The sequence below is a fragment of the Parasteatoda tepidariorum genome, chromosome 7 (genome assembly GCF_043381705.1).
Source record: "Parasteatoda tepidariorum isolate YZ-2023 chromosome 7, CAS_Ptep_4.0, whole genome shotgun sequence".
NCBI classification, from domain to species: domain Eukaryota; kingdom Metazoa; phylum Arthropoda; class Arachnida; order Araneae; family Theridiidae; genus Parasteatoda; species Parasteatoda tepidariorum.
In genome coordinates, this window is record NC_092210.1 from 88058994 (window position 1) to 88086312 (window position 27319).

Below are 27319 nucleotides of genomic sequence, written 5' to 3' on the forward strand. Positions count from 1 at the left end.
GAAAATTGTTATAACTTAATTTTTTTTAATTTATTCGTTTAATTGGTCATTGGACTCACCAATTACTGCAAAATGTTTAAAAAAGCACATTTATTGCAAAAATAACATAAACCGTTACTGGTCCGGCTAATAAATTTTAATATCCATAAATATATTTATTGAGTACATTTGATATACAATAGCGAAGGTCAAATGAGCACAGCAGCATTTTTTTTTCTGAAAAAAACAAACAAAACACTTTAGTGTATATACTCTTGAATTTCGAGGGCGAGTTCTTAAATACGAGTAAACGTAAACAACTATTGAATAACGTGTATCAATGTTAGTTCTGTATTATAAAAAGAACCCTTACAATAGAATTACAATTAAAATTAAAGTTTTCAAAAACACGAATATCCAAAGTATGAAATATTCTATATTTGTAAAGGTATCGATACAAAGAGAAAAAAAAACAGTCAAATTAAAAAATAAAATTTTTTGACGTAATAATAAATCACAAATAAGTTCTATTAAATAGAATACACAATACACTTTTAGAATAAACTAGCAAGCAGTACTATATAATTATTTTTAAGCATAATATATATATATTTTGTATTAAAATGATTATTGTTTATCTCAAACATCTGCTTTTCATTTTATATTAACTTATTTGAAAGTGCATTAAAGTAAGTTATTTTAAAATTGATAAATATTTTTTACAGTTGGTTGATGCGTCATTTTACATCCCTAAAAGAGAGTTTTCATTTGTAAATCGACGATAATATTAATCGGTAATATTGTTTTTAGATGAAAAATCTTAATAATCACGTCACTATCTTTTACAAGAGTAGAGATAACAGAAATAATAATACATTTCTTTCTTGTGAGTGATTAATTAACGTTGAAATTAATATTTTTTAATTAAGATTAATTTAAACACTGTAATTACATTTTTAAAAATAAAAGTCAGCAAAAGTATTTTTCTTATATTACATCTCTTTTAGCCAAATCTGTTCTTAAGTTACTCTTTAGGATAACGCCGACGTTTTAACTAATTATTGGCATTTAAAACAATTTCTGATATGAATTTTCTCATGAATCAGAAGTGATTTCTTTTTTTTATATACTTAAACATTTTAATAGGTAACAATTTTTAGTTTTTAATTCGTCTAATTACTATAATATTGCCAGAAATTCATAATTAAAAAACACTGCTTCACATGATGATGAAATATTCCTGATACTATTTAGTTTCCTTTAAAAAAGAGCCAAAACCAATGAATCTTTTTACATATAAAACTATCTCAATTTATTCTATTTATGAACTTGATAATTATTTTCGAAAGTATTATGATTAATACCTCACATTTAAAAATACTTTTAAACAACGTATAGTTTTAATAATTCACAAAAATGAATGAAATAGGAAGAATTTATTAATTAGAACATTATAGCTTTATTATTATTACAACATTTTCGATTAATTACAACATTATAGGTTTATCAGAATTAAAATAAAACAATGAAGTAAGATTAAAAATTATCATCATTTTGAATTCATAAACGTTTATTGTTTTGCTTTATTGTAAATAATGTATTAAGAAACACTGCTTTCAATACATGAATAAACACATTGTTTATCGATTCTCTAATAACTTTGTAAGATTGTGCTGATATATCTTTATGTATATATATGTATCTGTATATACATGCATATGTATATATATGCATATAAAACAATATCTTTATGTAAGATTGTGCTAACATATCTTTATGTATATATATGTATATGTAAATACATGCATATGTATATATATATATATATAATNTATATATATATATGTATATGTATATATATATATGTATATGTATATATATATGTATATGTATATAAAACAATCTCTTTATGTAAGATTGTGCTAACATATCTTTATGTGTATATATGTATATGTATATATATGCATATATATATATGTATATATATGCATATGTATATATATGTGTATATAAAAATACGTATATGTATATATATGTATATGTATATATATGTATATGTATACATATGTATATGTATATATATGCATATGTATATAAAACAATATCTTTATGTAAGATTGTGCTAACATATCTATCTAGTTAGTCTAGTTAGTACCTAAATAATAAACAATATCTAATATTGGGATATTTTTAATTTCATTACTATTTGATTTCATTTTAAGAAATAATTGCATTTTGCAAAATGTTTACAACAAAGAAATATTTCAAAAATTTCAGTTATCATAATAGCAGTCATTTCTCAAATTAACGAATCACATGAAAGCAAAAGTTGAGTTCATTTCCTCCTCCGTCCACCCTTTAGAGTAAAAGTGACGTGTTTATCAAAAGCGGGAAAAAAAGAAGAAGCAGAAGTAGGCATATTTACCTGAAAATGGAGGAAAGATATGGTCATGGAAAATAAGGAAAAAACATTATTTTTTTCCGGAAATAGCGTCGCTTTATTCTCTTATAATTCGCATCAATAAGTTTCATACATCGGATTGAGTTTGATGGTCAGCTACCAGTCAAGGTCGAGACACGTAACGTCACGTGGTTTCCTCGTCCAGTCTCTGTGACACCAAGGCAAGCAAGAAAGAAGAAACTACTCATTTCATTTAAAGATATCGTATTTCCCTCTTTCTCTTTCTTCTCTTTATCGAACATAATTCTCTCTTTTTCCGTTATTCGGTTGATACTGATAGAATTTTAATTCAAAAACTAGGTCAACGGTATGCAAAGAAAATTTGTATAAAATATGTCATTTATGGAGGATAACATGTAATCAATTAATTAAAATTGCATGTTATAATTATATCGGTATACATTAGCCTAGGGCAGAAAAAAAACACGACTGTTAGTTATAGTTTCGGAAATTTTGAACCTAATCTCCTCTCTACGATTTCTAACAAAACCCTATCCACCTAAATGTCATTATTATAAGTGACCAAGGAAAGCAACTGAACCGTAAATTTTACGATTGATTACATGAACAGACTGCTGTTCGGGATTTCACCGTAAATTTAAAATGAAAATTCTAATAGGGAGTATATTAAGCTAGTCATACGCATGGCTGTCCTTATTTCGAAAAATTCGGACCCAAACTTTTCCCTATGCTATCAAACAAAGCCCATTCATACCTAAGCGATATTGTAAATAATGACGAATAAGAGCTCATTAGTCTTTCTTGTTATTTTAAGTTTTGTTTGCAAACACGAAGTAATATAATTTGTTAATGTATGCTAATGTTAATAATATATTAATGTATTATGTTATACACTGAAGAGCCAAAAAAACTGGTACATGCATGAGTATGCAAATAAAAGGGTATGGAGTTAATCAAAGTACAGCGCTGCGATCGGCCGTATATAAGACAACGAGTGTCTAGCACAGTTCTTAGATCGGTTACTGATGCTACAATGCCAGATTATACAGATTTAAGTGAGTTTGAATGTGGTGTTATAGTCGGCGCACGGGAGATGGGACATAGCATCTCCGAGATAGCAGTGAAATTTGGATTTTCACGTACGACCATTTCACGAGTAGACCGTGATTATCGGAAATCCACCAAAATCCTCAGACATGAACATTATTGAACATATTTGGGATGCCTTGCAACGTGATGTTCAGAAGATATCCCCACCCTCTCTTACTCCCACTGGTTTATGGACAGCCCTGCAGGATTCATGGTGTCAATTATCTCCAGCACTACTTCACACATTGATCGAATCCATGCCACGTNTGGGTGTGGCAGAAGTCAAATTCTTTGCCATAGATGGCGCCACTGGAAAATAAGAACAATCGCACCAATGCCTAAACAGGCATACGCCAACAACAACAACATCAATGACCAATAAAAGCAACTGAACCGTAAACTTAACGATTAAGTGGATGGACAGACTGATGTCAGTTATTTTACTGTAAATTTAAAATGGAAATTCTAATGTAGAGTATATTAAGCTAGTCATACGCATGGCTATCTTTATTTAAAGAAATTCGGACCCAAACTTTTCCCTACGCTATCAAACAAAGACCATTCATACCTAAGCGATATTGTAAATAATGACGAATAAAATCTCATTAAATTTTCTTGTCATTTCAAGTTTTGCTTGCAGTAATATAATATGTTAATGTATGCTGATGTTAATAAAAAAAATGTATTATGTTATACATAAAGAGTAAAACTTTATCAATTAAGCCAACATTATAAGGTATCATAACTTTGATATACATTAGCCCAGAGCCGAATCTAAGCTTGGCCGGCTCCTAAGTAAGTGGCAGTTAATGAGGCCCTTATATATTTAATTCCATTTACCATTCATCATGAACAAACTGTCATTATTTTTTTTGTGTTGATTTATAAATATTGTATTAATATAACTTGGCTGTTGAGCATATTATTTCTATAGAAACTTAAATGCAGTTGTAATTATGATTAATAGCCAATGCCACGGTTAACGGATGCGAAGAAGACAAAAGAATAGATGGATTGATGAAATTGAAAGGCACCTCAAAACCTTAAAAATAAAAAATCCTAAAGAAACAACATTAGACAAACAGCTTTGAAGAAAAATTGTTTGGTAGGTCATTGCCCAACGCGGACTGTAATACCAGGGAGTTAAAATACGGACTGTAGTACCAGGAAGTAAAGTAAAATAGGTAAAATATATTGGTAGAGATTATGCCAAAATGTAGAATTTATCTTTTATTTTTCATCTTTGACGGAACAGAAAATTCACTACAGAAACACATTTCACACTTATTCATTTCACTTGAGAGAACACTAAAAATCACTAAATATTTCTTCTCTGATAATGTTAACAATTGAATAAAATTAACTAATCTTTACACTCATATGCACACATTTCAAAAAATTCTAGTTTTTTTTTAATTGAATTATATCACCTTAAAATTATCATAAGAATTCGGACAATTGCTGAATAGTTGTAAAAGGAAAAAAATAATTGAAAGATCAGATTAGTAATTGAATTGATCAAAGAAAATTTAAATAAAAGAAATTCTGACTCTAAAATAAAATAGATGGTGCAATCGATCTTAGTTTTGGTTAAAAAATGATGTGCCATACCAATCTAAAACCTCTCTAACTTAGTAATCGCTTAAAAAAAGAAGAAGAAGAAAAATGCTAAAAAAAAAGTATCTACTGTTCTTCGGAGCATATAACTAATAATAATTATAATTTGAGTAGAATTGCATGTCTGCATAGATTTCGAATCAAATTGCTTGTAAAAATATATTTTACAGTGACATAATTACTTGTCTAGTATTTAAACTACAAAATTTTTAGTGCTATTATTATTGTTGTATTTTTATGATCAAGATCAGCGTATCATTAGTGTACATACATTTACTCTAATGAGTTTTCCACATAGTCACGACAATCTATAATTAAACCGGTTTTAAAAACCAATAAAAAATCTTTAGTGTTTCATTCGACAAATTATATCTGAATCCAAGTTAATGTCAAAAAGAAATGGGCAATTAAAAAGAGTGAACAATGTAATTCATAAAACACTTCCATAAAACAAGTTACGTATTTTAATTCTAACATGTAGGCAATTTAACAACCATAGAATTTATGTAACATCTATTCAAAACAAATAAGTATCACTCATTGATTCACATTTAATAATTTAACATTTTTAGCTCTCAATGACAAGATTCAGAAGACTTCCATTTCTAGAAAGTTTGTAAATTTATAACTGTTAACTATTATCAGGGGTGTCCTGACCTTTAAATACTCGAATGTGAATGTAAATCGGATGTCTCTTAAACGTTTTAACATATATTTTTGAAGAAATATTTATTTATTTATGCGGCCTCAGTACAAAAAAAATTATGAAATGCATAAGAATGTATTAAAAATTATTCGAAACTCATAAAACCGTGAATGGCACGGAAATTGCAGCGATTTTAACGGTCAACTTCTATTTTAAAAATATTGTTGGACATTGAATATTTAAGAAATTGAAATATTTTACCTACAATTGTTCGTCAATAATTGTTCAATATTATGCTAGAGAAAAATTCAATATTGTTTAAAATTATTATTCTTCAGAAACATTTTACTCACAGTCATTAATTCACTCATTAACTCACACTTTAAAAAAGGGATCCTCAAAATTGAGCTTAAATGTGTCTAAATAGCTCCTAAACAAATAATAGTTAAATTTGAAATCCTTATGTATTCAAAATTGAAACAACATACACCGAAGAGCCATTACATTATGACCACCCTGCCAATAACATGTAGGAAAACCTTTAGACCTCAAAACTGCTAGCACCCGCCGTGGCATCGGTACCACAAGGTGCTGATAGGTAGTCTGAGGTATCTGGTACCAAGCGCTCACCAACTGGTCCTGCAATGCCCTCACATTGCGAGGGGGTAGCGTGGCAGCACGAATTTGGTTTTCCAAGTAGGACCACAAATGCTCTATTGGATTAAGGTCAGGTGAATTTGGGGGCCAAGACATGACTTGAAAGTCACTGGAATGTTCCTCGAACCAATCCATGACGATTCGACCCTTATGACATGGTGCATTATCCTGTTGGTAAACACCATCCCCCGCAGGAAAAACTGTTGCCATGAATGGGTGAACCTGGTCTGCAACTATGTTCAAGTAGCTTACAGACGTCAGGGATTGTTCTATGAGGATTATGGGTCCTAATGTGCCCCATGAAAACATTGTTCGTGGGCGAGAAACCATGAAAACCTGGGCAGGCCCATTGTTATAGATGGAGGGTGGTCATAATGTAATGGCTCTTCGGTGTATACTTATTTCATAGCAAAATGTGTAGTCTTATTTATGATGAGAAAGAAATGTTTGAGAGAGATGTTCGTTGGCAGGATTTGAAAAAAGGATCTCCAGGTTCGTGGCGAGTTGCTCTAACCTCTAGAGTTGTATAACGCAATTCTGAGTGAGTTAGGAAGCTTTATATTCCCTTCACTTTGAAGTTCTTAAACTATAGCGAAACACAATCAAAGAGGGAAATTAAAACTATCTCTTGACTAAGCTAATGGGACCATATTTTCTTAATTGCAATCTTTAGCACCATTGAAATTGAAAAGTAGTATGTTATGATGTGTTATTTTGGCTGCCACTATATAAAGCTTCCTAATTATTCCTGGACTTGGGTGTACAGTGTTCAACAGGTTTTAAAAATATAGCAAATATTAAGCAACAATTTACAACTATAGTGGTTGGAGCATCCTACTACAAGCGTTCGGGTCCTAGTTTCAAATCCATCTGGCTGCACATATCTCACACATTTCTTCACTTTTGAGAATATGCATTTTTCATAGTCACTATGAATCCTTTTAACAGTTATAATCGACAGAAGTTTGAGTACTATTACCTAATAATTGTTTTCTCTTTATCTTGAATTATAACGTTAGCAGACAAACAAAAATAAATAACAAGGACAAATGAAATCAAAATTTTGCATTTCACCTGTAGTTCTGAAAAGAAAATAGTGAGGCAATTTACAGAAAATAAATTATTGAATAAATTCTGAGGGGAATGATTATGATTCTTCATTTGAATTATTGAAAAGGGAAACGGCTCTTTTCAATATTAGAATTCTTTTCTGAATTCACTAAAGAATTATAAATATTATAATTTTTTTAACTTTCGGATCAAAATGAAATTTTGCTATGAAGTATCATATTGCTTCTATCCGTAATAAGATATGTTTTGAAACTGAGAATGCTAGAATACTGCACGGAGAAAAAATTTCTGGTGCATTTATCGCCCAGTATAGCAATTACATAACTGATAAAAATAGCATAATTTTGATTAATAAAACCACAATATGTGTGTGTACGAAACGGGGGTGCCATCCTCTCAGCTGAGGATCAAAATCGTGATGGCAGGTCTTCGGATCATCTTCAGAGATGTTTCCCAGACCGTCGCCAATAGCCCATTGTGTAGCTCTAGTGCGACGTAAATAAACAACAACAACAACCAAAATATGTCGTATTTAAGCCATTCAATTGGTTATTTTCCAGTTCATATGGCCTAACATCTTACCGTAATTTCTTCTTTTCAAAATTATAGTTTCCACACATGTATCAAAAGATTCAAAGCAAAAAATAAGATTAACCATATAGATGGTTTTAATGCCATGCTCTAAGGTATCATGATAAGATTGCCAAATTTTATGTCAAATTATGAAGCCATATTTCATTGCTAATTTTACAAAATATCAATAACAAAGCGCTTCGTTAAAAATTACCGATCTTTTTAGTGTTCCCCTAGAGCCAGAAACACGCTAAATATTACTATATTCTGATAGTTTTGACCATACTTTTCTTTTTCAACGCAGTGGTTCTTAGCACACTTATAACTCTCTTTAGAAAAATCATAGATCAATGACTTTTTAAGTTCTTTATTATGTTATTTTCAAAATTTTCTTGGGTTCTTAGGTCATATTAAAATTTGACGTCTCTTATCTAAAAAAGAGGCTTTAAAACCTAATTAGACACATTCTACTATTTAACATAAAATAAAGATATTGTAGAGCCTGTGCATCAAAAAAAAATATGTTGACAGTGAATAAGTGACAAATGAGGCTCTTATTTGGATAGAATTGGGATCTGACACTAAATTGCTTTCTACTGTTTAAAAAGTAAAAATATTGGCCTCTTTGATAATTCTTGTAAAAAGTTTTAAATTTTTGTGTACGTTTATTATAACAGTATTTAATGAAAATTTATCGTGTCCTGCCTTTCAGATATATTCAATTTAAGAATAAGTTTAATAAATGCTGACACGCGAGTGTTATTGATTTGCATTGGATATTACAAATGCACATAAGTTATTGATTTTTTCCCAGCTTATAAAGACTCTCTCATACTACTTTGCAGACTTTGCAGAAAACTAATGAACTGTAGTTTATCAATTTTAAATTTAAAAAAAAATTTAAATAAAGTCGTTCATAAAACATGTTCATGCAGTTCAATAAAATCTGAGCTTTCAATTTGTCATTAATGCATGTAAAAAAATTTAAACCTTTAAGTAAATATCTAAAAATTTTAAAATCGGAAGGCGGGTAAATATATCACTGTTTTAATAAATAATAATTTGAGAGCCAAATTAGTTAAATATTTTCATTGATTTTTAATTTCTCGATTCTAAACAACAAGCGATAAAAATCACTTAAAATGTCACTTGCAATTAAATGTTCTCGTTATTAATGAGAAAGAATGACTAAAAGTCAGTGGATTGCTCTGTTTTCAAGATAGCCTCGCAACAATTATTCTCGTTATCTTAAAAATCTTTCCACTCAATGAGTAAAAGTTGGCAATTTTATTCACATGTAGCTTTCTCATCAACGATTCACAGCATATCTGTACTACTAATTACCCCAAGTCTCGCTTCAGTGAATGTTGAGAGAGAAAAAATTTATTATGTCATAGTTTCGTCTGAACTAAAATACCGAACGAGGATTTTATTTTTATTAAATGAATTCAAACTCGTGACAATGGGAGTGAGTCACCCTTTCTTTATGGAAACGTCCGTGAAAATTCTCGGGCTTTTATTGGTGCAGTTCACGTTAAGATCTTGATCTTTAAATAATAACATCAGGTTGCTTTGTGAATGCTTTGTGTTTTTTTTTTCTCTTCAGTAAAAGGTCTGATGCAAAGCTGAAATGTTGTTGTCTTTAGGAGTTTGAATGAGATTGCAACCAGAGTTTGCAGCCATTTGGAAAATATAAAGATTAGAAGAAAATGCTGCTGTTTTTGATTGCATGCTTGTAAAAAAAACATATTACAGTTGTTCCAACCTATATTTTAAGTAGATTTTTCATGGTAATCTACCATGCGAGTAAAAAATACCGTGATGCTTTTAGCTTTCAACTAAAATATTGTGTTTCCACGCTTATGACTAAAAAGTTTAATTAATATATTTTAACTTATAAATTCCATTAAAGAATAAAAGGTTCAAAACTATATAAATCAATTTTTTATCCACGCGAGGAGAAAACATTTCTGGTTCAATGGGAATGACTATTCTGATGATAAAAACCGTTAATCTGGTTAAAAAAAACATCAAAATATAAGGTATTTAAACCATCTATTGGCAATTTTCAGCTCATGTAGGTTGGTTTACCGAAAATTCTGTTTTTCAAAATTTTAGTTTTTGTTAACTTACATTTATTAACAAATACTAAACTGAAAAGTAAGCTTAACCAAATAAATTATTGTTGTTGTTGTTGTCTTTGGCTACTTGTCAATACTAGCAAAGCCTATTTTAAGTCAGAGAAAAGCACAACTTATTTTTACCAGTGGCGCCATCTATAGCCAAGAGTTTTACTTCTAACACGCAGATACATCGCAGCCCGTTTTGCAGGGAGGATACATTCACGCACCACCCATGCATCCACAGATCGTAATTTTGAGCTAAACTAGAGCATGATCAATCTGCGACCCAGTACCCCCAGAGGTATTGATTTGTTATGAGAACTTGGAGAACTTTATGAACCCAACAGCTTTAAAGTGCACCAGTCACAATTTTGTCTTCGGCTGGCAGGGATCAAACTCAAGACCTCTTGGACATTGGGCCTACGCCCTACCAATCAGGGTATCCCGACCCGAATAAATAACAAGTTCACTGAACGAAACCACCTCACTAAGTTTCAACCATAATTGGGCTTAATTTTTATTCTTAGATTTTTGGTGGATCGAAAAGAGACTTAAAGTTGAAAAATGCAGAAGAAAAGGAAAAATATATATAAAAACTATCATTTTTATGATATCTTTTTCACAATTTAAGGGATGAGATCTATTTTTCAAAAGTGTCTCTCTTTACTGTAAACTGATGTTTTAGAAATGCTTAGCTCACCCGAAGAAATCTGATGGTTAAAATAATCCTTTTAATGGGCCGGGTTAGCGTGGTCGGTAGGGCGCTGGGCCCATGTCCGAGAATTCGTGGATTCGAACCCCGCCGGCCGTAAAGTGAATGATGCGCGTTAAATCTGTCTTGTCGTAAAAGTTCTCCACGCTCCCATAACAAATCAAAACCTCTGGGGGCACTGGATTGGAGATCGATCGTTCTCTGATTCTGGTCAAATTTACGATCTGTGGATGAATGGATGTATGAATTTGTCCATCCTATAAACGGGTGTGACGTATGGTGTGGCAGAATTTGAATTCTTGGCCATAGATGGCGCCACTGGGAAACAAGAACAATCGCACCTCCTTTGCCTAAACAGGCATGCATACGTCAACAACAATCCTTTTAATTACTTGGAGAATTCCCTAGCAAAAGATAGTGCGAAGTTTCCTTCTTTTCCTTGCCCGCCTCTAAGAGATTAAGTAAAAGAACAAAAACAAGAAGATGTTGGAAGAACAAGAAAGAAACAGTAAATAAAACTTTTTGTTTTATTGATTTATTTTACAATTTAAAGGAGAAAATACCCTAAAATGTCCCTGTTTGCTACATGTTTCAGAACTTTTCAACTCTCTAACTTTTAAGAGAAAATAAAACTTAGGAAGCGTCTTCAGAAAATGGTGGGTCATTGGGGTAAACGGGGACATTTTACTTTAGAATAAACGGGATTGGTGTGGGGGCTTTTTTAATGCTGCGCACTGTAAGTTATAAGATATTTTTACTAATGTGGTATAACATATTATGTCACGCTGTCATGAAAATAGAACAAAAACTGTTGAGTACAAAAATGTCAGTAAGGGAAAACTATGAAAGTCTGTAGTATGAGGGTCTCCATGAAAAAACCAAAAACTCAGTAAATTTTCACTAAGCGCTTTTGTAATGATTTTTGATAAAATAATCAGTAAAATATGGTTTTATAACAAGTGCTAAAATTTGGTAATTTTATCATGATATCTTCGAATGTGGCATAAAAACCATTTCTTCGGTTAAATTTACTTTTTTGCTTTTTTTTCTTTACTTTTTTTTAAATAAATGCTGAGTAATAATTTTGAAAACCAGAATTTTTGTTAAAGCGTTACCATATGAATGAAAAAGTACCAACTGAAAGGTTCAAATGCCTTACGTATATTTTGGTTTTATTAACCAGAATTACGTATGTTGCTTTCTTTTACTAGAAATGTCATTTACCTTACACACGGTAATTTTACTAGAATTATTTTCTCCGTGGAGTAGTTATCAACAAAATAACATCATAAAATCGTATTTCCCTAATAGTAACATGACATAATTCTCATCAAAGATAATCATGAATTGTTACTCTGTCTTATAAATTAATAAATATTTATTTCCATTTATTTTAATGAAATACAATTCAATTAGTTAAAATGATAATAATAGTTAAAATAAGTTATTTGTACCAGTAAAATCAATTTAAAGACATCCAAAAAACAAATTGCATGGGTCTTACAAGCATCAATCATTCTGAATAAAATTTTCCAAACATTGTTTGTTAATTTTCGCAGTGAAGATAAGGATAAGTAGTTGTTTGTAAACAATGTCTCAGTAAAAATGATTTATGTTTAGACGAAAGCAATAAACATGTTTTTCTTCGTAATTTTCCTCCAATACTATTGCTCGTTTTTCAAGAAATGAAAATTTATAGATATATCCTATTTAATGCAATAGCAAGAAACATTATTTTCAATGAAGTTCAAAAACAAATGCGATTGATTTTTAATTTACTATTTTGTCTTAATGCATTAAAAACTTACCTAGAAAATTAAAATTCTACAATTTTCTTAAACAAATGAAAGATGCTTTGTGTATATATATCTTTATACATACAGCGAAATAAATAAATACAAAAAAACGCGAAGAAAATTAAGAAAAACAATAAGTTTCATTTTTGCGGATATAATCGTGTGGGCTGATGAAAAGATTATATCTTTTATTTTCCGGACTTCTTAAAATGTTACCCTTTTTTTCCCTGTTGTTTGTTATTTTTTTATTATTATTTTTCTTTCACCCCCCCCCCTTTTTTTTTCTTCANTTAAAATTTTCTTAAATAAATGAAAGATGCTTTGTGTATATATATATTTATACATACAGCAAACTAAATAAATACAAAAAAACGCGAAGAAAATTAAGAAAAACAATAAGTTTCATTTATGCGGATATAATCGTGTGGGCTGATGAAAAGATTATATCTTTTATTTTCCAGATTTCTTAAAATTTTCCCCTTTTTTCCCCCTGTTGTTTGTTATTTTTTTATTATTATTTTTATTTCACCCCCCTTTTTTTTTCTTCATATGTCTGTAATTTTCCTTTGCCTTTTCTTCATTTTATAATATAATATAGTATAAAAGTCTGCAAATAAAATTTCGCATTTAACTGAAGCATGCACATTTAATACATGTTTCCATGCTCCTTTTTATTGTTTCATTAAATTGAACTATAATGCTAGAATTCCTCCAGTATGTTGCATGAAATTTAAAGATAAACGTTACACTAGAAAATTCTCCAGTTCTTAAAAAGTTTAATTTCATGCACTTATACTTATTTATTATTTATTTATTTTCCTTATGTTAAAGAAATAAATTTCCATGATTGTTTTTAAGTTTAGAAACATATTTTTAGATCGTTTCTGGAAATATTATTCTCCTATTTCATCACATAGTGTTACTCAACCTCATCTTGAATAACGCGTTTTTGTTCAAACTCCATAGTTATATCATTTATATTCTAGTACTAAAAAATCCCAATTAAATTTAAACTTGCACTCATTTCTAGAAATAGATAATCTAAGAATAAAAATTGTAAACAAACAGTTTATTTTTCTGTCTTAAGATAAGATAAAAAAAAAAAAGAACATTAATAACTGTCTAGAAGAAAGCATCCGATTTATTTTTTTCATTAATTATGAATAATTTATGCTTATCTACAATTTTTTGTTATAAAAATTGTTTCCAAATATTGCTCCTGAAAAACCGGTTATCGCAATTCCTATTGACATTGGCTATGATACATGTGGGTTAACTGAACCCATCATGGCGCTAAGTATTTTTATATCAAATATCCTCTACTCGGAAATCCTCTTCTGAGAACCGGAGTTTATGACGTCAGGACCAAAAATGACGTACTTCAGGCGTCGTAATTTAAATACGAGACTGACCTGTTTGATTTGACTATTGCTGATTGGTAATGAAATCACTGTGAATGAAAGTATTTGGCAGTTTAATGAAGAGTGTTTAAAACCAGTTTAATTATATGTTTTCTAATTTCACGTGCATGAGACACGTTAATAAATTATTATGAAATATTTAAATCTCGTGGTCAAAACTGTTTTTCTTTTGTATCTTTAAAGAAAACTATCTAAAATTAAAGCGAGTTTGACAAGATCAATTTATGCCGGCGCATATTACAACTAATGTGTTCTGGAAATAATGTAGTCAATGCTATATTTAATTTTGGGATTTCAAGATTTAATTTCAGTCCTTTAAGGTTGCACTAATATAATAATCGTTTTTCTTTCCTTGCAATAGCTAGATAAAAAGTACTAAAGATTTTATATTTATTGAAACTTAGAAAGAAAACCTACAAGTTGGAGTAAGTATATAAATTGGAATTTTCAACTACTGTTTTATATGTTTAGAATCAGATTTTTACGAAATTAGAATTGTCTCGGCTTTCTGTATTGAAGCACTGGTAATTCGCAAAAACAATTATAAAATATATAAATTTTATATTGATTAAAAAGTATATTAGGAAAATAATGAAACTAGCACTCAAATATAAGTATATTTTGTCTTGAGAAGATTAAAATGAATTTACATACTCTTTTATATAGGGTCAACAAACTCTAGGTGTTTATAGAATCGTAGCTGGAGGCCAAAATTTAAATTTATTTGATTCTGTTTTTCAGAACTGAAAATCCTAATTTTTAATTTCTTTGATTTAAAAAAATATCCTGCTAGAACCTTTTATAAATATACCTTTCTTTCTTTTAAGATCGGATTATATTAATCATTAGTTCTAGGTTTCCGTTTTCGAAAAAGAAAAAATTTTACAATTTATACTGGTTGTTCTATAAGAATCTAAGATAAGTCGTATTCCCTATTATCTTATGTGTCAGCTTACTCAATAAGCCAGGAGCGTAAATATTGATAAAGATTAAAATAAAATGAGTTAAAATGAAGTCAATATATAGAATATCTATGCCCAAATTAATTGTCAAAATGTAAGAGAAAGCTGGGATGTTTAGATAACAGCCAATTCTTCCTCCAAAATTTTGATGTTTCGTTTTTCGTCCCGTTCAAAGTAAAAATTCTTAAGAGAAAGCATACTTTTCACTACTTTCTTTATTTGTTTTTAAATAATAATAAAATAAAAATAATATTTTGCCTTTCGTAATTTCATTCCTTTTCAATCCGTAATATCCCGCCTTCTAAAAAAACGAACTTTGCATTTATTCGCTTAATTTTATATAAAGTCAGCTTATCTCAACGATTTCTCCTTCAGCTCTTTTTAGTTTATCTTAGAGTTAAATGAAGAGCATAATATTGCAACAATTTCCTGATTTTAAGAGGTTTACGAACACCTCTTATAAAAGATTAAATTAATCCATCTTAGCATTTTTGATCGAGTATAAATGTTTAAAATCGTGCTTTATTGCAGTTTAAATCTATTAAAATAGTGAGAAAAAAAACTTATATAATTTTGAGAGAAACGTCTGCGGAAGTAATTTTAATGAAAATAAAATGAAATGTAAGCTTCAGAAAAAGAGTTCATTTATGTAAATGAGGTCGTATAAGGATTAAATAAAATAGCCAATTAAATTATTTTATCGCCACATTCAGCATCGTGGGAGAGAGAAAATAGCGAAATTCCATTAGTATAAGAAAAATTATTACCTCTCATGCTAATAAAGTACCTCTCATAATTTTTAAATGAAGCAAAAAAAAATTTTTCATTAAAATAACACAGAATATTTTGGTATTTATTTTATATTTCAATGAAATAGAGTCATTAAATAATGCTGTTCAACTAAAATTATATTTAAAAATATATTGATTCATTTACTCTCATGGAATTGTTTAGAATTAGTCAATATTTTTTTAAACAGATGTGGCAGGTCATTATTAATTTTTAATTAATAAATATATTTTTAGTGTTTTAAGTATCAATTACTAAGTTTTCACCCTTAAGATTCCTTTAGATTGAGTTATAAACAAAGTCAATTTGGAAAATAGAGAAGAAAGTGTTAAAATAGCAAAACTGAAAAATTTAACTAAGAAAAGAATTTTTGAATTATCCGTAATAATCTCGATGGTGTTATATTTCATAAATTTAAAGGACATTGAAGAGATTAGAAAAATTTAATTCAGGAAAGTTGGATAAATATCAGCGAAATAAATTTTTGCCAAATTATGACGCACAATAGCAGCTAAAAATAATTGCGAGTAAGAGTAAACCATAAGTAATATAGAAAAAAAATCTAAAAATTCTCACATAAAACAAAGTTTATTACCAGCCAAGAAATGTTTAGATACATTTCTGTACCATAAAATACAGGAACTTCGAATATGTAAAAAAGAAAAGTCCCACTGAAATAGAACCACTTGTGTTAATACTATAACCTCCATATATTTACATACGACTTGAAATATACGGTGCTCCATAACGACAAACCCTGGAGGACATTGGCACCTACATTATGTCAGGCATTCAATGATGACAAATCTACGGTCCTACTGAAGATATCCCTTTACTTGGAGATTGAGATCAGGTAAAAGTTCAGTCTGTAATTTGTGTGCCATACACTGTAATTGCATCGCAAATATAAGGTAGATCATGACTAATCTCTTAATTGATTCAATTTTGACAATTTTAAATTTTCTGCTTTTCTTTTATGCTAAATGAATAATTACACTTTATGCTTAATTAATTATTACATTTTATGCTTATTACATTTTATGCTTAGTGAATTTTTTATGATATGTTTGATCTTTTTGATCTTAAATTCAACCTCCTTAGTAAAGGCCGGGATAGCCCGTTCGGTAGGGTGCTGGGTATATCGTCAAAATATCGAAATAACACCTTTCTTTAATTTTCCTCTTTAATTCGTATAGAACACAAGGACCAAATTTGAGACTTTAGGCTCGGTAAAATTTGCTGTTTGCTTAGCATTACTGTCAAATAGGCTAGTTGCATCGAAAGATCCCTACAGTATTACTATAAAGTATGCTTATTTTCAATACCTCTGGGGTACTGGATGTGGAGATCGATCGTTCTCTGATTCTGGTCAAAATTACGATCTGTGGATTGGGTCCACCCTATAAACGGGTGCGACGTATGATGTGGCAGAAGTCGAATTTTTGGCCATAGATGGCGCCACTGAAAGACAAGAATCACACACTACCTTAAATTTGCTCGGTTTCACGAAGCAGGCTTGGCGATGTGGCATTGGAACCGACCACTTCTTTAGTGCATAAAATATAAGAATAATTATTGGGCAGAAACTTATAGATTTAATTCTGTCGTAATAGAATTTAGAAATCAATTTACCTTTTTCGAAATCAATTTATCTTTTTAGTGAAAAATTATGCATTCTTTTTTTATATCTACTACAAATAATAAAACAGTTTTAAATAAGTAACCCCAAGACACTGAAGCGATAAGATATTACGTTAGTAAAAATTCCATTTGCTTCGAAAATATACAAATTGGAAATAGTAGTAATTAGAAAAAAAAGTGATTCGAAAAAAAGTGATTGGAATCACTTTTGTTTCTTCTCATTCACGTCTGGCAAGTAGCAATCAAATCAAAGTAGCAAGTAGCAATCAAGCAATCAATTAATTTGTTTTACTTTAGATATGATATAACATAAATGTAAGGAAAGAAATTTAAAAAAAGGCTACCTAACCATAAATATATTTAAAGAACGGCTTCTAACCTTAAAGAATATTGGTAGTGCTGAAATTTCTTTAAATTAGAGTAAGAAAAAGAAATGAGTTAAGCCTTAACCTTAAATGATAGAATTAAATTAGCAGAAATTGAATGGATTTAAATTAGGTAGAATCAGAAAAAGAAACGTATTAAGCCTTAACCTTAAATGATGGATTTAAATTAGCAGAAATTGTATGGATTTAAATTAGATAGAGTAAGAAAAAGAAACGTATTAAGCCTTAACTTTAAATGATGGATTTAAATTAGCAGGAATTGTATTTTTTAAATTAGATAGAGTCAGAAAAGGAAATTGGACTTAAAGATATTATTATTATTATTATTATTTTTTGTCATTAAAGTAAAAGTGGTGAAACTCAAAGCCTACTCATTTAAGATAAGTTTCCACTTAAATTGAAATACTATAAAAACTGTTTTTTAAAAAACAATCGTATAAAATTCAGGTTAAATCAATTATGTCGACTTTTGTGCATTGCGAAAAAAAGTCTTTTGTACCATTACGTGTCCTTTGAACTTATTAAAAACATTTCAAATAAATACCCAGATATGTTTTTCCTCTTTGCGTGTTAAAGTATGTAAAACAAACTGCAAGAAACGATAAATAAGTGCCAAATTTAAAGCCGCATTTGAATGGAGGCGAGAAATACAAAAGAGTTGCCTATATAAATGAAGGGAAAATATTTGAGGAAAAAAGTAGATTCCTCGATTAAGGAGGAAAAGTGCCTTAAATCCTTGAAAGCTTTGGTTACACAAACACATCGAAGGACTCGATTATCAGCAATTCTACAAATGAAAATCTTATTTAGTTTGTGACCGAACATATTATTTCATGGTTTTCTTAGAAATATAATTAAGTGGTATGACGATATGCGAAAAGAAAAAAAAAACTAATGATTTTAAAATGAAATCGGTGTTTAAAATGAGCCAATTAAAATACGAATATTGAGTAATGTTTCCTGAAAATACAAAATATTTTGTAATTAATTTTATCTTTTTAGGTTTTGGGGTCATCAATTTTCTAAAATTTCTATAGAAAAAGAAAATTCTCTTTCATTCTTTAAGCAATTAGAATCTATAGTAAGCTTATTTGGGTACTTGCAACTTAAGAAGAAGACGATTACTGATACACAGTCACGTGATCTATTACGCCAATGCCAAATGATCGTTTACAAACAAGATAGCTTGATAAGTTCGAGCTAAGTCTCTTCACATTTGTTAGAGTATTAATTTACGTGAAGTTAATTAAATAAAAAACCGTATCGCACATCGGATTTGTTAAAATATATTTATTTATCTTCTACATCTTTTACTTAACTTAGATTTACTATTTGTTCGTGTATTTTAATTTCATTGTCTCAATTTTAATTTTATTGTCTAAATTTTAATTTTATTGTCTAAATTTTATTTAGTTTTAGGTCGACCTTAGAAATAAACAGGCATCTGCACGAATCTGAAATTTAAAGTCAAGAATTTTAAATAAGAAATTGCAATGACAGTACATATTCAGTAATGATAACTATGTATTTTAATACATTGCGTGGTACTTGTTATTTGCATATTATTGCTTGTGTGTGTATAAAAATTAATTAAAAGAATGCATACATGTTTTTTTTTTAATTTTTAAATTTATATTTTGCTTTCATTTTCCTTTTTTTTGATTTGAAAAATGATTTTAAATTCGGAGGCCAAGCAGTCTGCGCGCTTGACTGCGAAGCCAATGGTTGCGGGTTCGAATCCCGCTCTGTGTGAATGCAGCCTGCTATGAACGGGTGACTGAGGCAGTATAGCATGGGTGATGTTGCGCGCCTCCGTGACTTAGGTTCACAGGTGCACACCGGATAAAATGAACTACACTTCCGGCATCTTTCGAGAATGAGAAGTTCAATGCCTGCCGTTAAAAAAAAATTCTTTTTACCATTCATTTTTTTCACAATTCTATGAGATATTCATTAAGAAAAAATTATCCTAATCAAGATATGTTTTTCATTTTATTTTCAGCTTTATGCTGCTATTTTGCATGCAAATGAAACAAAAAAAATTATGAATTTAATTTTTGTTGTTCTTAAACTCTTCCATTAATTATTCTGATTGAAAATTACATTTATTTCAGTTTAATTATAGCCTTCCCACGAAACATCGTAATGATGGAAAACCCATGATTAACTTTCTCCCCCCCCCCTACCTGAATGTTCTTTTTTCAAGAACGTATTACAATTAATTGCAGTTCCTCAAGGTCGATCGAATTCCCTCAAACATTGCGACACCCATGTGGTAAGAAACCAATACCATGCTAACCTGTTCCATCTAATACCCAAATATTCGGAATACCCCCTTTTTTTGTCGATTATGAAACCATGACCCTGTTTAGGGAGGGGTAATGATTTCAGTTACAACATTGCAGGCTAACACGTGGAGATCAGATCATTTCACTTTCACTTGAAGACAAATTACTTTTTTTTCTTCTTTTTTCTGTTCGAATTTTGGACCCTTCTGAGTTTTTTTCCTTGTAGAGGTCGCGTTTTTGAGGCCCACATTAAGGAGGTCTCGTGTCTTATAGCTCACGTGAACCAACTTCCGCAGAAGGGAAGGGCCTCTTAGAAAATAGAAAGATCAATTACGTTTTAAACAAAATGAAGATCAAAAGCTGTCCTCACCATGTTTTTTTTTAAAATTTATTTTAAAAAAAAACATTCTTCGAGTGTAATTGGAAATTTCAAATGAAATTGCTTGCGTCATAAATGCTTATACTCCAATTATTTCCGAAATGTTTACGTTTTTTTTCCAAATATTTCACAAAATGCTTACGTTTTTTTTTCCAAATGTTTTACGAAATGCTAACTTTTTTGGATTCATATTTTACGTAATATTTACGTTTTTTACAAATGTCTTGCAAAATGATTACGTTTTTTTTTAAATTTGCGTTTTTTCTAAATGTTTTATGAAATAAATACTGTTTTTNGGTTCAAAATTACAAGGCTACGGCGGTGAACATTTGTAGTCGTAAACCCAAAAATTGGGTCGACTGTTCAACGGCGGTCATAAAATAAAATAAAATAAAATAAAATGTTTTACTAAATGCTTTGAAGTGAGGTAATATAAAGGAATACATAGAAAGTTAAAATGCAACATTTTAAAAACACTATAGAAAAAATTTCTAATTCATTCAAAAATTTCTACTACTTCCATTTCTGCAAAAATTTCTACTTTTCAAACATGACGATACTTTTTTTAAAAATTTTTATAGTTTAAGTTTCATTTAATTAATCTACTCAGCTTGTTCTAAATATATGATGTATGGATTTTATGAAATTTTGACTTATTTTGTATAGTAATATTTGACTTAATTTGCGCAGTAATATTTTCTTATTTTGAACAATAATATTTAAGATTTTGATTGCACTTATTAGAAATAAAAAAATTAAAATTTTTGAAAAATGAGCATAAATTTCCCTTTTTGGTAAAATAAAAGCATAAATATTTTTCCCACTGTAACTCTTTCTCACACTTCTTAAATTCCTCCCAACAAGGAAAAATGCTTTTTTCATAAAAAGAAATTTGAGCCCTCGAAAAATTAATTTGAATTAATCATCAAAACAAAAAATTATGACAATGAGGGAACAGGTTATAAAAAGTTCACTATCAACGCTAACTTTCACGGTTTTAACATTCTGAATGCCCTGCTATGATATAATATAGACATCTTAACTACATAATTGAGATGAGGTAGTTAATTATAATTAGTTTTAATGCTTAGATAAAGATTTGATTCAATAATATGGATAACTTTTATTACGAAGTCGGACCTCTATTTAATGAAGTCGCTAAATCCCGATAATAAGTTCGTTATACGGAAAATTCGCTAAATAGAAAATCACCTTCTAAATTACTTAAACGACACGAAACAGGCTTTAAATTCATAAACATTAGACATAATTAAAATAGCAATTAATACACCCTCATCTTGCAATGTAGTATCTACTATTTATTTTATAAATCTTAATCATAAAAGAAATCTGCATGGAAGGCAAGAACAGAGCAAAACGTTATCCAGTGTTATACTATCATGTTACATATATTTTCAACTAAAAAAAGCTAAATTTATGCATGAAATCATGTCTTCATTTATTATAAAAGTAATTGTAAACATGTATTATCACATGCGTTCTTAAGTTTAAGCTACAGATAAATTCCATTAATTTTGTCCGAGTTTTTCGTTTGAAATGCAAACAAAAAGGGAAAGGGATTTCACTGCTTTCTCAAAAAGTTAAGTGGCTTCGAAAATCAATTCAAGGGCATTTTAACCATAAAGTGCGTTAACAAGTTTAAAATGTTTTGAAATATTTTGGGAAATAGGGAAAGCGGATCTCAATGAAAAAATCGTTAAATAGAAAATTCACTTCGCTGTTTGGAAGTTATTTTACGAAGAAATTTTCAAAATGTTCTTGGTTCCTCGAAAAAATTCGCAAAATAGAGAAATTCGCAAAATGGAAGTTCGTTATATAGAAGTCCGACATTATTTAACGGCTTCCGCTCCAATCTTGTATTTTGAGCAACAGAAAAAGGAAGCTTTCATTTCATTTCTCTTTCCTAAAGATTCTGGGAAGCTTCAAAATTAATGACTATTTCTCAACGTTTATTCTTCGATGTTTCTCAGATGATGAGCTAGTTCAGATTTCTTGGTCAATCCTTTCTATTTGGCGAAAATTTTACTTTTTCTAATTGATTTTTGCATTTTGTGGGATGGAACATCTGTGTCATTGAACGATCGATAATGATGAATGATACTGATTTCGATCTTATTAACTCATGCTTATCCTCCTCTTTTGATGAAAAACACTTAAAAATATAATTTGAACCTAATTTGGACCTAATGTCATTTCAAAATTCCAACTATTCGTGAAGTTTCTAATTTTAAGATTATGGTGATTAACGAATAATTCATAAATATTGCTTTTGAATAATGTTAGACGAGGACTATAATTTTAATAAAAATTATCTGTCATGTGATCTTTTTAACATCGTAAATTACTAAAATGTTCAATTTATTAGTTAAATTTTGCTTAATTCTAGAAATAAAATTAAAATAGGCAGCATTTAAACAGTTCATCTGAAAATTTTTCTGTTCATGTGGTAATGGTTCAACGGATATTCTGGTTTTAAAAACGATAGTTTTGATAATCAAACATTTTACACGATACCAAACTGAAAAGTAAGTTTAATCAAATAAATGGTTCTTATTCCAAGGTAATATGTTAAATTTCAATACAGAACCAAATTTTGCCGCAAATGCCCAATTTTACCGCACATTATAAACCATATCTTATGAAAGAATATTTAATATATTTTTAAAAATATATTGAATATGATTTTGATAAAATTTCGTATTTGTTATGAAAAGCTACATTCTTATAATATGAAGTAAAAAATTTTGCACCTTGCAATTCAAACTTTCTCGACTATCATTAAATAAAATAATATATATATATATATATATACCGTTGAAGGAACACCTACATATCGTTACTACACACATTAAACAAGTTTAAGTTGAAAATAATTGAACTAATTTGCAATCTAATTAATGTATATTTAGAGTAGCGATTAGGGAACACCCTATATATCATTACCACATATAGAAATTACAATTAATCTGAAACTCATTCGTAATCTAATTAATATATATTATGAGTGGTTATTTAGAAACACCCTATGCATCATAACCACACATAATAATTGTGACGTATTTCGAATAAATAATTTGAAATAAAATAAGTTTATATTTGAGTGGCGATTGAGGAATAACCCGTATATTGTTACCACACACATTTATAGCGACAAGTTTGAAACTAATTAGAACTAATCNATATATATATATAATACTTGCTAGAAGTTATTTTATGCATCTTGTGATAAGTGAATTTTATAACTGTGTGTAAAAAATTTCAATACGCATAAAAACTTCTCGAGATATGGCTAAATACGCAAAAATTAAAATTAAATTTAAGGGATCTAAGCTTTGTACTGTCCTTCTGACCAAACTATGTGTCAGAAATCTGAATCTGCCAAAAAAATTATGTTTATTCAGAGAAAGTACGCTTTTATATCATATTTTGTAACTTAAAATATCGACTGCACTAATTAATTAACATATTTGAGGTCACACCCTGGAAGATGGAGTCCTGGAATATGAGGATGCGATCATTAAATCAAAAGTTATTCAGGATGTTCATTTTTTTTCGCCCACTCTACACACGATATATTGATGCTATTTCAATGGAAGGGAGCAAAATTTCTCTGCAATTTCCGATGTACTTTACTTCTTAGACGACATTAAAAAGAAAGCATAAAGAGAGCAAAATCGCAAATATTTGATAATTTCCTAATATTTCTTCAATTTAATATTTATTGTCTTAAAAATGTGAATGTTAAACGAATAAAATCATACAAAACTGTTTAGAATAACAAACTGACTCATGTAAACGTGAATAAATATTTCTTAATTTCATTCATAATTTAACATAACTTAATGACATTCGTAATATAAACATTCATAATTTCTGAAGTTAAAGTCATCTGTAAAAAAGCCAATTTCTTATTCAAAAGCAGCTTGAACGCGTAAATTAAATTTTCCATTAAAGTTAGTCTCTTAGTGAAGTAGTGAATAAGTATCTACATTTCATTAGTACATAGTTTGTAGTCACTACATTTAAAATAAAGTATTTGTAGTTAACTACAAAATTAGTCTTGTTTTTCCGGCCACTGGACAATCCCCTATATAGCACCTTTCTCATCCATTTACTCTCTTATTTATTGAAATATATTCCGTTTTATATTTGCTTTAAAATTTTTATTAAATTAGGAACGAATTGTAGTTTTAAGAATTCCTTACCATAAAAATAAAGCAAAATCCTTAACCTTTATTTAAGTATATTATTATTCATCATTTTTTCACGTCACAAAAACACATATTATATTATTTTGAATAGTCGGTGAGAAAAAAATAATAAGAAATGACAATGATATGTTTCTACGTATCAGTAATTCATACAGTACGGAATAATATCATCAAGATATTATTACGTGGTCATTTTTTTCATTGCAATTAACGTTAATGCAATGCAAAGGAGACCAAATGACCTTTAAAGGACTACTTTTCACTATTACCATGACAAAAAGCTACTGTTTTGTTTATTAACGAGGTGGAACGGGCAAATCCTATAATGACGGTGCGCAATTTTAATGCTGTGATTGAATAGCATACTTTTGTTTCTCTTCTCATTCTTTACAAGACAAGTATTTGAGAAAACAATATGTACAAGCTGCGTCAACATGCATAATAACATGCACTTGGCATAATTGTCTTGTTGTAAAGTAAAATCTTGTTCAAAATGTAAATAAAAATATTTGCTAAAAACATAATTGAAATTAATTAATTTCTTATAGATAGAGTTAAAAGTATTGAGTTAAATTTTAATAATATTAATTGTTTCGTATTAATTTTTTTTAAATTCACATTTGAAAAGAATATTTCAAGTACTGCTCTATACTGTAGGATTTAGATAAAGACTCTTTATAATTTCAAAATCATTCTTTTAAAACAATAAAGGATTTATATTATATAGTATTTGTTTTANCAATGATATGTTTCTACGTATCAGTAATTCATACAGTACGGAATAATATCATCAAGATATTATTACGTGGTCATTTTTTTCATTGCAATTAACGTTAATGCAATGCTAAGGAGACCAAATGACCTTTAAAGGACTACTTTTCACTATTACCATGACAAAAAAGCTGCTGTTTTGTTTATAAACGAGGTGGAACGGACAAATCCTATAATGACGGTGTGCAATTTTAATGCTGTGATTGAATAGCATACTTTTGTTTTTCTTCTCATTCTTTACAAGACAAGTATTTGAGAAAACAATATGTACGCACTACGTCAACATGCATAATAACAAATTTGGGATTTTTCTCTTGTTGAAAAGCAAATTCTTGTTTAAAATATAATTAAAAATATTTGTTGAAAGAATAATTTGCATTAATTAATTTGTTATGGCTAGAGTTAAAGATATAGAGTTAAATTGTAACAGTGTTAATTGTTTTGTATTAATTTTTTTTTATAATTCACATTTGAAAAGAATATTTAAAGTACTGCTCTATACTGTAGGATTTAGATAAAGACTCTTTATAATTTCAAAATCATTCTTTTAAAACAATAAAGGATTTATATTATATTGTATTTGTTTTAAAACAGCTTGCATAGGTAGATTAGTACATACAAGTAAACCTGATCCTAATTATCTCCCTAATTCCTACACTGAGAAAAAAAATACACTAAAAAGTACATGCTTTTTGAAAAATTTACAGTGTTTATGACTCAATACTGTAGGATTTTGATAAAGACTCCTTATAATTTCAAAATCATACTTTTGAAACAATAACGGCATTTATATTATATTGTATTTGTTTTAAAACATCATGTATAGGTTGATTAGTCCATACAAGCAAGCCTCCATAGAATCCTAATTATCTCCCTAATTCCTACACTGAGAAAAAAAAGATAGTAAAAATACGAGTTCTTTTTAAAAATTTACAGTGTTTATGACTCAATGGTTATGAGTTAGATCTTAATAATATTAATTGTTTCGTATTAAAAATTGTTTATAATTCACATTTGAAAAGAATATTTTAAGTACTGCTCTATACTGTAGGGTTTTGATAAAGACTCCTTATAATTTCAAAGTCATTCTTTTGAAACAATAATGGCATTTATATTATATTGTATTTGTTTTAAAACAGCATGTATAGGTTGATTAGTCCATACAAGTAAATATGCATAGAATCCTAATTATCTCCCTAATTCCTACACTAAGAAAAAAATATATTAAAAAATACAACCTTTTTTTTAAAATTTACAGTGTTTATGACTCAATGGTTATGAGTTAGATTTTAATAATATTAATTGTTTTGTATTAAAAAATTTTTATAATTCACATTTCGAAAGAATATATTAAGTACTGCTCTATACTGTAGGAGTTTGATAAAGACTCTTTATAATTTTAAAATCATTCTTTTGAAACAATAACAACATTTATATTATATCTTATTTGTTTTAAAAAACAGCATGTATAGGTTGATTAGTCTATACAAGTAAACCTCCATAGGATCCTAATAATCTCCCTAATTCCTACACTAAGAAAAAAATTACAGTAAAAAATATAAGATTTTTGTAAAATTTGCAGTGCAATGGGAAAAACTAATAAAATAAAAGCACGGTAAATTTTAAGCGATTTAAAAAAAAACCCAGCTAAAATGCTCGGTAATTTTTGACAAAGCACTTTGGTAAAATTAACAAAACAACAATTTTTCGTATTATGTAATAAAATTTGGCAAACGTGATAAAATTTGTAATTTTATCATGATTC

At 29.0% G+C, this 27319-nt stretch overlaps 2 protein-coding genes across 3 annotated transcripts in view; one reads left to right on the top strand and one right to left on the bottom strand.

Moving 5' to 3' along the window:
- LOC107454901 (patched domain-containing protein 3) overlaps positions 1-27319 on the bottom strand; it is a 130285-nt gene that overhangs the window by 66510 nt on the left and 36456 nt on the right. Inside the window, exon 1 of one of the 2 annotated variants that reach the window (XM_071182904.1) lies at positions 2405-2598. The exons of the other annotated variant lie outside the window; for it this stretch is intronic. The gene's annotated coding sequence lies outside the window, so the exon portion shown is untranslated. Of the gene's footprint in view, positions 1-2404; positions 2599-27319 lie in introns of those variants that run through there. 2 annotated transcript variants of the gene reach the window in all.
- Positions 14330-27319, top strand: part of LOC110282168 (Partner of Bursicon) — a 103825-nt gene continuing 90835 nt past the window's right edge. Inside the window, exon 1 of the mRNA XM_071182914.1 lies at positions 14330-14531. The gene's annotated coding sequence lies outside the window, so the exon portion shown is untranslated. The remainder of the gene's footprint in view (positions 14532-27319) is intronic.